A 10,417-nucleotide genomic window follows, 5' to 3' on the forward strand; every position below is an offset into this window, starting at 1 on the left:
TATTTATCACAAGTTTGATCAAGTTGTTTGGTGCGGATACACACATACACTCCATTTTCTTTATAATTTGAGATAGCAACCTAAGGTTTACACTTCACATTGCCACTTTCGTATTATTTTATTGAGATCTCTCTTTATTATGATTGATATTTTGAGGTCCTAGAAATTATTGTTAGTGTATAGCAATGCGACAGTTAATTTCACGTGTTTATGTAAATCATCTATACATATCACGGCTTTCATGTTTTAATTAAATATAAAAATGTTAATTGACGTAGACATCGTATATGAAATCAGGAACATTATATGTAGGGTGTATTTATTATAATATTTTCCCTTAACACTATCATTTTTTTTTCCGCTAAAGTTAACAATATGACACTGTTCAAAAACATGAGGCCCATATTTATTTGGTCCGGACTCAAATCAAAACAGCTTTTGAGATTTCACCTTTGACCCAATTCATCAATCGAAAAATCATTGCGATTATACTATCATTCGCTCGCAAAAAAAAAAAAAAAAAACTTTCCAGTTATTCAGTGCACCAAGCTTCAGCTAACTGTTTTTCTTTAATGATATTCCACAATGTGTCCTATTCAATACAACAAAGAGAAACTACAGTAGTTTATCTCATTTATTGAAGAAGTGCCGTCAGAAACAGGTTTCTAATTGAAGCATCATTTTTTTTTTTTTTTTTATGGGCTAGTTGAAACATCTTGTTTTTCTAGCTAGCTACTTTTAAAAATAGTCATGGCGCTTCCAAACATGACTTAAGGTACTATGCCATATATTTAGCACAAAGAATGAAATGAAAAAGGTATCATGGCATATTATTAAACTTGGTTTGTGTTACTTTCTCATTTTTTTTAGAGAGTTTTAACATATGACTTCTGCATTGATATAGTTCTTATTATTATTAGATTAAGACACCAATTGATTTTTGGTGTAAGCAGAGATTAAATTATAAATCTCTTATTCAACTATCAAAAATTTTACTACTAAAATAAATTATCAAGACTTATAAATTTATTTGTCTAATTGAATATATGGTGTTTACCAAGAATGTTTGTCTCATTGAATGAACAAGACCTATAAATTCACTTGTTTGTCAAAAATGTTTTCTTATCGGAGTGCATAAGCTATTGTAGGGGTGGCAAAATTTGAAAAAAACGTGAACCCGACACGACACGACACGACACGAAATTAGCAGGTTATGGGTTGAGGCTTAACGGATTCATATCATATTCGGGTTGACACGACTAACCCGTTTAATAAATGGGTTGGGTTAGTGTTGAACACATAGAACCTGTTTGACCCATCTGACCCGTTTAATTAAATGATATTTTACCAATATACCCTTCAAACTCTAGGTATATAAACTTATTAGTTGTTGTGATTTATTTTCTTTGACATATTGTGATTGATTATTTGTGATATTGGGATATGCTTTAATTTTGAATGATTATTTGTGATGCAATTACTTGTTAGTTCTGAATTTTATATTAAAAATATTTATTTGTTTATTTTTTCATTAATTTTTTTTTTTCATTTTAATAAAATCTGATAAACAGGTCGACACGACTGACCCGTTTAATAAATGAGCCGTGTTAGGGTTGAGAAATCTTGACCCGTTTAATAAACGGGTCGGGTTAGTGTTGACCTATGTAGTCGAATACTCATGACTTGACACGACACGAACTCGACACGTGAACACGAATTGCCACCCTTAAGCTATTGTACAAAAAAAGATCATATCCCTACAAATTCTTTTTGGCCTTGTGTAACAAAAGTGAATGGATACAAGATATAAATTGACTTAATTCTGTTGTAACCATGAAAAACAAAGGCAGTTTGAGGCACTGATATGAAAGACATGCCTATCAACACGTAGTTTCAACTTTCAACACGTATATACACTATACAGGCTTATAGAATTACCACAGACATACACCTGAATTCGTTTAGATCGAGGACAACAAAGATAGGGTTGTTGATATAAACTTATCCTTTTCCGCACTCTTTTCTCTTTACCTAGTTCCACGGAAAATGTCCCAAAAATCTTTTTCAGTAGAGTCCTAAAAGATAAAGACATTATAGGTGCAGAAATATCAGAAGCTTCAACAAGCACTTAGAAGTCTTGAAAACGGAGTGATGGTTTATTAAATCGAGGCTGGCTAGGTAGGTAACTAATTAACTTAAGGATATATATCGTCACTATTCTATATGATGACAAATATTGAGGTCATTATCTGAAGCAAGAAACAAGGCTAAGTTTTGAAATTTTATTTTGGATCATACTAACGAGTGTTTTTAGAGTAATAATTAATTCATTTTAGGAAAGTTTTGACACTAATTTTATAAAAAATAAATAAAATTATCAAAATATTTTTTTTTCTTATAAAAATTTTATTTAAATAGATCGATAACTATTACCCTAAGCATCTGTTAACATTTTTCTTTTTTATAAACCTTCTTTTTTCTTTTTCATTGGGGGTGCATTGTTCATACCACATAATTGTTGTAGGGGCCTATAAGAATGGACTGATTGTCCAATACAGAGCCTTCTGGACTGGTAGTAGTTGCATTGATCTCCTTACTTACATCTCTGCCACCAAACATGAGTCCACACCCTATCTGGGTCCCAACCACATTACAACTATGTCGCACCCAAGGTCCATCTGTGGCACTCAATTTGTGGTCACCCACGATTACACAGTGGCTTAATTAGAATTCATAATAAATGAACTTACCCTACATGTTAATTATTATAGATGATATGCCGTTAAAAAAAAAAATATATATATATATATATATTGAGCAGTTTCCAGCAGAGATATACGATCCTTATCATTGTAGACTTTATGAATGGTACATTTTATGAATGGTACATTTTATTGTTGTAAATGCATAAAATCTATCATGCCGGGCCAAACGACAAACACAAGTGCTTCCTAAAATGTATTATAATTATTTGAGCCATGAGATCGTAGCTATATGGATTTGAATTTTGAATTTCACAACGACTCTCTACAAAATCTTCTGTTTAATATATATATATATATATATATATATATATATATATATATATATGATGTGACTTTAATTGGATGATCAATGATGTAAATATATTGGATTTTTTAGAGAGTCCGTGTAACTTTTAAATCTTATGCATATTGTACTCATTCATAACTCCGAGCATTACATTTAACACTGCAAGAGAAGTTGGAATATACTTCTACAAGTAAATTGATTTCATGGATTTGATTTCATGACTCATGAGTACAGCTTGATATATGATTACTTGATTATTAAACTGAATTAGGTTAGAGATAATATTATTTTAGATAAAAGTCTCACGCAATCAGTCAAATGTCTAGGCAACTTATAGGTCTTTCATTCATACTTTCCATGAGAAAAATCATAACTTTCTTGGCTACCTAGGGCGGCTTCAATAATTATGTTTTTTTTTTTTTTTGAGGGGGGGGATAGATATATGAGTGATGTCCCACATTAGATAATAATAACAATAATAAGTGTATGTGATTAATATAACATAATTGGACTTAAACTCAAAAGTTTAAGCTTTCAGGTCAAGAATGATGAGCTAAGACGGAAAAAGGACCATAGGCAAGTAGGATTTGTTCATGGCCCAAATAGAGATCTAGAAGCCCACGGAAAAGAAAACATAATTGGATCTAAACTCATAAGCTTAAGCTTTTAGGTTAAGGATGGCACGTGGGAAAAAAATCATAAGCAATTGGATGATTATTAGTGAAGTCTCACATTAAATAATAATGATAAGAGTGAGTGATTAATATAATATAGTTTGATTCAAACTCGTAGCCTTAAGTTTTGGATCAAGGAAGAAGTGAGTAGGACTCATTCATGACCTAAATAGAGGTTCGGAAGCCCATAGAGAGTCAAAGACTCACACAATGAGAAGATTATTGGTGAAGTTCTACATTGAGTAATAATGATAAAAGTGTGTTAGTAATATAACATAATTGGGTTCAAACTCATAGGCTTAAGTTTTGGATCAAAGAATGAGTGAGTAAGACTTGTTCATGGACGAAATAGAGGTCTGGAAGCTCATAGATAGTCAAAGACTCACATGTGAGGGAAAAATTGTTACTGAAGTCTCACATTCACATTGAATAATAATGATAAAAGTAAGTAATTAATTTAATATATTTGGGTTCATACTCATAGGCTTAAGTTTTGGATCAAGAATGAGTGAGTACAATTTGTTCATGGCCTAAATAGAGGTCCAAAAGCCCATAGATTGTCAAAGACTTACACGTACGGGAAAGATTGTTACTAAAGTCTTACATTAAATAATTAATATAATATAGTTGGGCCTAAATCATAGACTTGAACTTTTGGGTCAAGTGATATTCTTATTCAAGTATATTTTATATTAACTACTTAATTGGAATCTCTCCAATATGCTCTTTCCACCAACGACTTACTTTCTTACCTAGTAAAAAAAAAATTACTAAACAATACTTACTTTCTTATTCAACCTAAAAAAACAATAAACAATACTTAATTTTCTTGAATAATAATGATAAGGGTAAGTAATTAATATAACATATTTGGGTTCAAATTCATAGACTTAAGTTTTGGATCAAGAAATGAGTGAGTAGAATTTGTTCATAGCTTAAATAGAGGTCCAAAATCCCATAGATGGTCAAAGACTCATGCGTAATAGAAAAATTGTTACTAAAGTCTCATATTGAATAATTATTGTAACATAGTTGTGCCTAAGTCATAGACTTAAACTTTTAGGTCAAATGATATTCCTATATTCCTATATGTTATATTAACTAATTAATTTGAGTCTCTCCAACATGCACTTTCCGCCAACGACTTACTTTCTTACCTAGCCAAAAAAAAATTACTAAACAATACTTACTTTCTTGGCTTCCTAGGCGGCCTCAATACTTACTTTCTTACCTGACCCAAAAAAAACAATAAACTATACTTAATTTTCTTGGCTTGCAAGCTAAGGCGGCCTCAATGATAATGTTTTAAATTCTATGTCCCAATAAATTGTATCATCCTCTTACATCCTCATTTTGCATATGGTAAATACTCCCAGAAAGTGATGATTGTACCTTCACAAATGAGCTGTTAATGAAAAACCGTGTTTGGTCCCATATTCAATAATCAGTCGCCGCGGTTTTTAAAAGTTGTGAACCCAAGTGCCTCTAGCGATCACACAAACAAATGAATGATAGGGGAACTTAAATCCACGGCCACACTTTTTGATTTTGCAAATCGTTCCGTGGCTTCAATGCCTCGACCACCTGGGACATACCATATGATATCGAATCAAATATAGATGGCAGATACAAGTCAAGCTTGATAGGCTGAAATTGTTATCACAATGTCCAAATTCAGGGCCTATTTGGTTTGTGTCGAAGTTGTATTCATTTTTTATTTTTATTTTTTGTACTCATTTTCTATATTCAAATCTTGTACTCATTTTTTTTCTTTTCATCTATTTTTTTGTTTGGTATCATTTTCTGCTTTGTCTTTCTCTTCACTTTTTTTAATGACAATGACCAAACAAATAGAGAGAGAAAATTCATTAATGTGACAAGTCAATGATAGTGGAACTCATAAATTTGATATCTTTTTTTACGAAAATGCCATTGTATTCATTTTCAAGAAAATAAAAATACCAAAAAGTTGTATTTAGTTTTCATATTCAAATCCAATTTTTTTGATACAAAAAATGAAAATTGAATACAAATACAAAACTAAACAAGTTTTTTAGTGATGGGTCTTACAAAAAACTGAAAATGAATAATACACCATTTTTTTGCTTAAACAAAACAGGCCCTCAAGATCTTTAATTTGATATTTCTCACCACCTCCAACATTTGATACGAAGATATTCAGGGAAAAAATAGGCTTTTGCCCCTTTCGCCCAAAAATGTAGCAAAATGTCCCTATTCTGAAACTATCTAGCAAAATAGTTCTGTTTTGAAACTCGATTTTCTAAAAATCAAGTTTTACATTGAAACTTGATTTTTAGAAAATCGAGTTATAGGCAATCAAGCTTAAAAATATATATATACATTATGGAACTCGAGTTCCATATGAATTTTTCCAAATAACTCGATTTTCATCAAATTGAGTTTTACATTGAAACTCGATTTTTAGAAAATCGAGTTTCAAAATAGGGACATTTTGCTACATAATTTCTGAACAAAGGCATTTTGCTACATCTTTTGGGCGAAAGGGGCAAATGTCCATTTTGGCCAAATATTCAGTTCTTGGATACGCGTCAATGCGGAGGCAGTGACATATATATGGTGTAATTATTTGCCAACGAGCTAGCACTTGTATCATGCATGTTTTAGTACAAGATACACCAATAATATTGTACCATGATATATTCTTTAATCGAATGTAGGGTCATGTAATTTTGGTGGTATACATGAAGATCAAAGCGAAGATTTGAGAGCATCTCACCGAAAATTCTGTTACTATTAGCTAGATTGCTCTAGAAAATGAATATATAGACACACATTATTTTACAATATTTTTACAAAATATTGATGTAGCCAATTTTTTATTAGTTTTCATCTAGGCCTACCATTAATATCATTTTTTTTATTACTAATAATCACTCACCACATTAGTAGTTTGTAAAATATTTTATAAAATAGTTTATATCTCTAGCATTATTCCTTGACAAATCGAGTTTCACTTAAACTTGCTATAAACGCGACAGCACTTGACCTATCGAGTTTCGAGATTACCGAAATTCAGGCCCACCTTTGATCGACTACTTATGCCTTGGCTTTTGTATACTACGCATGCCAAATTTATAAGGTAACACTTAAGTCAACCTAATCAGATATTAGAGAGGGAGATTGATTCGTTTATTTGTTGTGGGCCTAAGGTTTTGTGTCAAGTAAATCTCTTCATCACCAACTACATTAATGAATCTAAACTCTGAAGTGCAATATTGGTTATGTGCATTGCATATTGGTTATAAAATAGTTTATATCTCTAGTATTATTCTTTGACAAATCGAGTTTCACTTAAACTTGACTATAAACACGAGTTACACGACAGCACTTGACCTACCAAGCTTCGAGATTACTGAAATTCAGGCCCGCCCTTGATCGACTACTTATGCCTTGGCTTTTGTATACTACGCATGCCAAATATATAAGGTAAAACTTAAGTCAACCTAAGCAGACATTAGAGAGGGATATTGATTCGTTTATTTGTTGTGGGCCTAAGGTTTTGTGTCAAGTAAATCTCTTCATCACCAACTACATTAATGAATCTAAACTCTAAAGTGCAATATTGGTTATGTACATTATTTAATGCAATCAGAATCCAAGAGCATAATTGGCTAACTAATTGAATTGACATAAAAAATTGGTAAAATCAACCTACCGGGGTTCTAAATTTCCTAACAATGAATAAACTATATAATAATAATAATAATAATAATAATAATAATAATAATAATAATAATAATAATAAGTGAAGATGAGAGAAACTCAAATTAAAATTCTAAATTAGAGTTTCAATTTTGCGCTATGTGTCCTAAATTATTTATTCTTAAAGTGTTTTATTTCTTAATTTTAGAATAAAATGTGAGACCACATTATAAATATTCATCTAAGTGAGCTATTAGGTACAAAAATCAAAGAGTTTAGAATAAATGAATCGTAAAAAAAAAAAAGGGATTCACAATAATTTTTTTTTAAACATAGATAATTTACATTTTATACCTAATAATATCTTTACAAATTTTTTTAAAGAGTTAAAAAAATATATAAATGACTATCAATAGTATGTAAACTATATATATATATATAGGAATTATATTATGCATCTTATTGTATATCTTTAAGTGTATCAATGCATATGCATGGGGTTACTAGCTAATATATAATAATAGGTAAAGCTGAAAGAAACTCTAATTAGATTTCAAATTGGAATTCAATTAGAGTCTAATTTTACGTCACGTGTCCCATCTAATCTAAGTTTTTAAATTTTTGTGTCAAGTGAGTTAATTCAATGTAAAGGTTGGATTTCAATTAGAATTTACATGTGTTCAATTTAAATTTTTGTACCAAGTTAATTAATTAGTTTAGTGAAAAAATTGGATTTTAATTAAAGTTTAACTTTACGGTATATGTCCCATCTAATCGAAGTTTTTTTAAAAATTTTTGTGCAAATGAGTTAATTTAGAGTAGAAAACGAGGAGTCCAATATAAAAAACATAATCATATATATCTAACATTATATAAAAAATTAGAGGAAGAGAGAGTTTGAATGATTTTATATTTATGAGCTTTTTTTTATAACTAAAAACAGTTCAAATTTATAAGTTATCTATATATATATATAGGTAAAACTTAGAGAAAATCCAATTAGATTCTACAATTGAAGTCCAATTTTGCGTCATGTGTCCTAAATTATTTATTTTTAGAGAGAGTTTTATTTCTTAATTTTAGAATCAAATATGGGGTCATATCATAAATATCTATTCAAGTGAGTTATTATGTACAAAAACCAAAGAGTCTATAATTAATTAACATAAAAATATTTAAAAAAATAGACAATTTGCATTGTCTACCTAATAACATTCTTACAAGAATTTTCAAAGAGTTAAAAAATGACTTTCAATAACATTTAAATTGTATATGTAAAAATTATATTATGCATCTTAATGTGTATCTTTTAAGTATATTCACGCATATGCATGGAGTTACAAGCTAATTGTGTATAAATTTTATTGAGACAAACAATGTAACAAATAAGATCTTAATCAAGCACCACCGCACACCCTTAGTGCGGTGGTCACTCTACAAGTATAAATGTCTGTGGAGTGTGGGGGGAAAGGGCCGGGGTTCAAGTCTCTAGAAATAAACTTCACACATATATGCACTTAGATTAGGCTATAGTAGAAATTCTATCTTGTATAAAAAAAAATTAAAAAAAAAAAAAAAAGCTAAAAATAGATTTTGTGTATTTGGACGTAGGATTTTGTTGCAAACTTATTAATTAATCTGCTAAAATAAGATCTTAATCAGGCCAATTTAATTACATTTTAGGGCATAATTCCTTGGAGGAAAAAAAGAGAGAAGAAAGCTAAAAATAAATTTTGTATATTTGGACGTAGGATTTTGTTGAAAACTTATTAATTAATCTGCTAAAATATTAGTTGAAATACTAATGTAGAAAAAGGTTACTAATGTATATCTTAAGGTATAAATTAACTATCCATTCTAGAAAAAAATTTATGCGAAAAATGAAAGAGTAATTTACTTTTTTGACTTCTTTTAATTTTTAATTAAATTTTTTTTTTAAATAGGTGATTAATGTATGCTCTAATCATATTAAAAATAAACAAATCTTTAAAAAGTTGAGCTTAAACATATAAAGGAAAAACCATGAAAACCCAAAGACAGCAGACAGTACCCATTAGTTACTTCCTAGGATTACCTAGAAGAAGTCAGGAAAAAATCATTTAGCAGCCTTGGTCTGGTTTTGATTTTTCCCACAAGTACCTCAGAGACACAGATTGTTTTATGAGACTTTTTGGGCTGATGCATGCACATTCGGCAACCGGCATATAGGGTTGCTTGGCAGTTGGCACAGTCGAAATTCACTGTTAAAAGAATAACCGACCCAAGACAATAAACCTGGAAACCACAAAGCTGAAGTAACTGCATGAGAATTCTCAAAGTACAAGGGTACCTTCGCTGAGTGTTTCATCTCTATCTTAAGCTTTTAGATGTAATAAATATAAAAATAATGCTATATAAGTAGGACAAAATGTACGATATGTTAGGCATTTTACCAATTCCAAACCATTTTCCAGTCAAAAAAGTATGAAAGAAATATTGGGATCAATCTCAATCTTCTAAACAACTGTCAAATTTTGTGTGTATCCAACATTTTTCTGTACCCACTATAAATCTAACCCATAAAATATTAACTTCCATTATTAAGCACAACCTGGAACTATCCTATCTAGCTCGTGTCCCCACTCCCTACAAGTTGAAAGCTATTGACATTTGACACAACCCCATGTACTAATTTAAGAGTTTTCTTCTTTTTTCTTTCCCCTGAGACCTTTGCTTTCATTCAACAACACCACGTGTAAGACATTTATTACATACTGCATTAAATACTTGCAACCATATGAATTTTCGAAATCTTGAAACTTGGTTGGGACTGGACTGAGCTGGGAGGGAGATTGTTGGGACTTCATATGCTTATTTTTGAGTCACATCCATACTTGAAAGATATATTAAGGTTCTAAAAAATTTAATTTTTTGCATATATATCGGTAGGGCCTGAATACTGGATCTGATAGCTCTCTTTCATAATCATCACTGTCAATGAATGGGTTAAGCCTGATTCATTCAAAAAA

This window comes from Castanea sativa, chromosome 10 (assembly GCF_040712315.1).
Source record: "Castanea sativa cultivar Marrone di Chiusa Pesio chromosome 10, ASM4071231v1".
In the NCBI taxonomy this organism is placed as follows: Eukaryota; Viridiplantae; Streptophyta; class Magnoliopsida; order Fagales; family Fagaceae; genus Castanea; species Castanea sativa.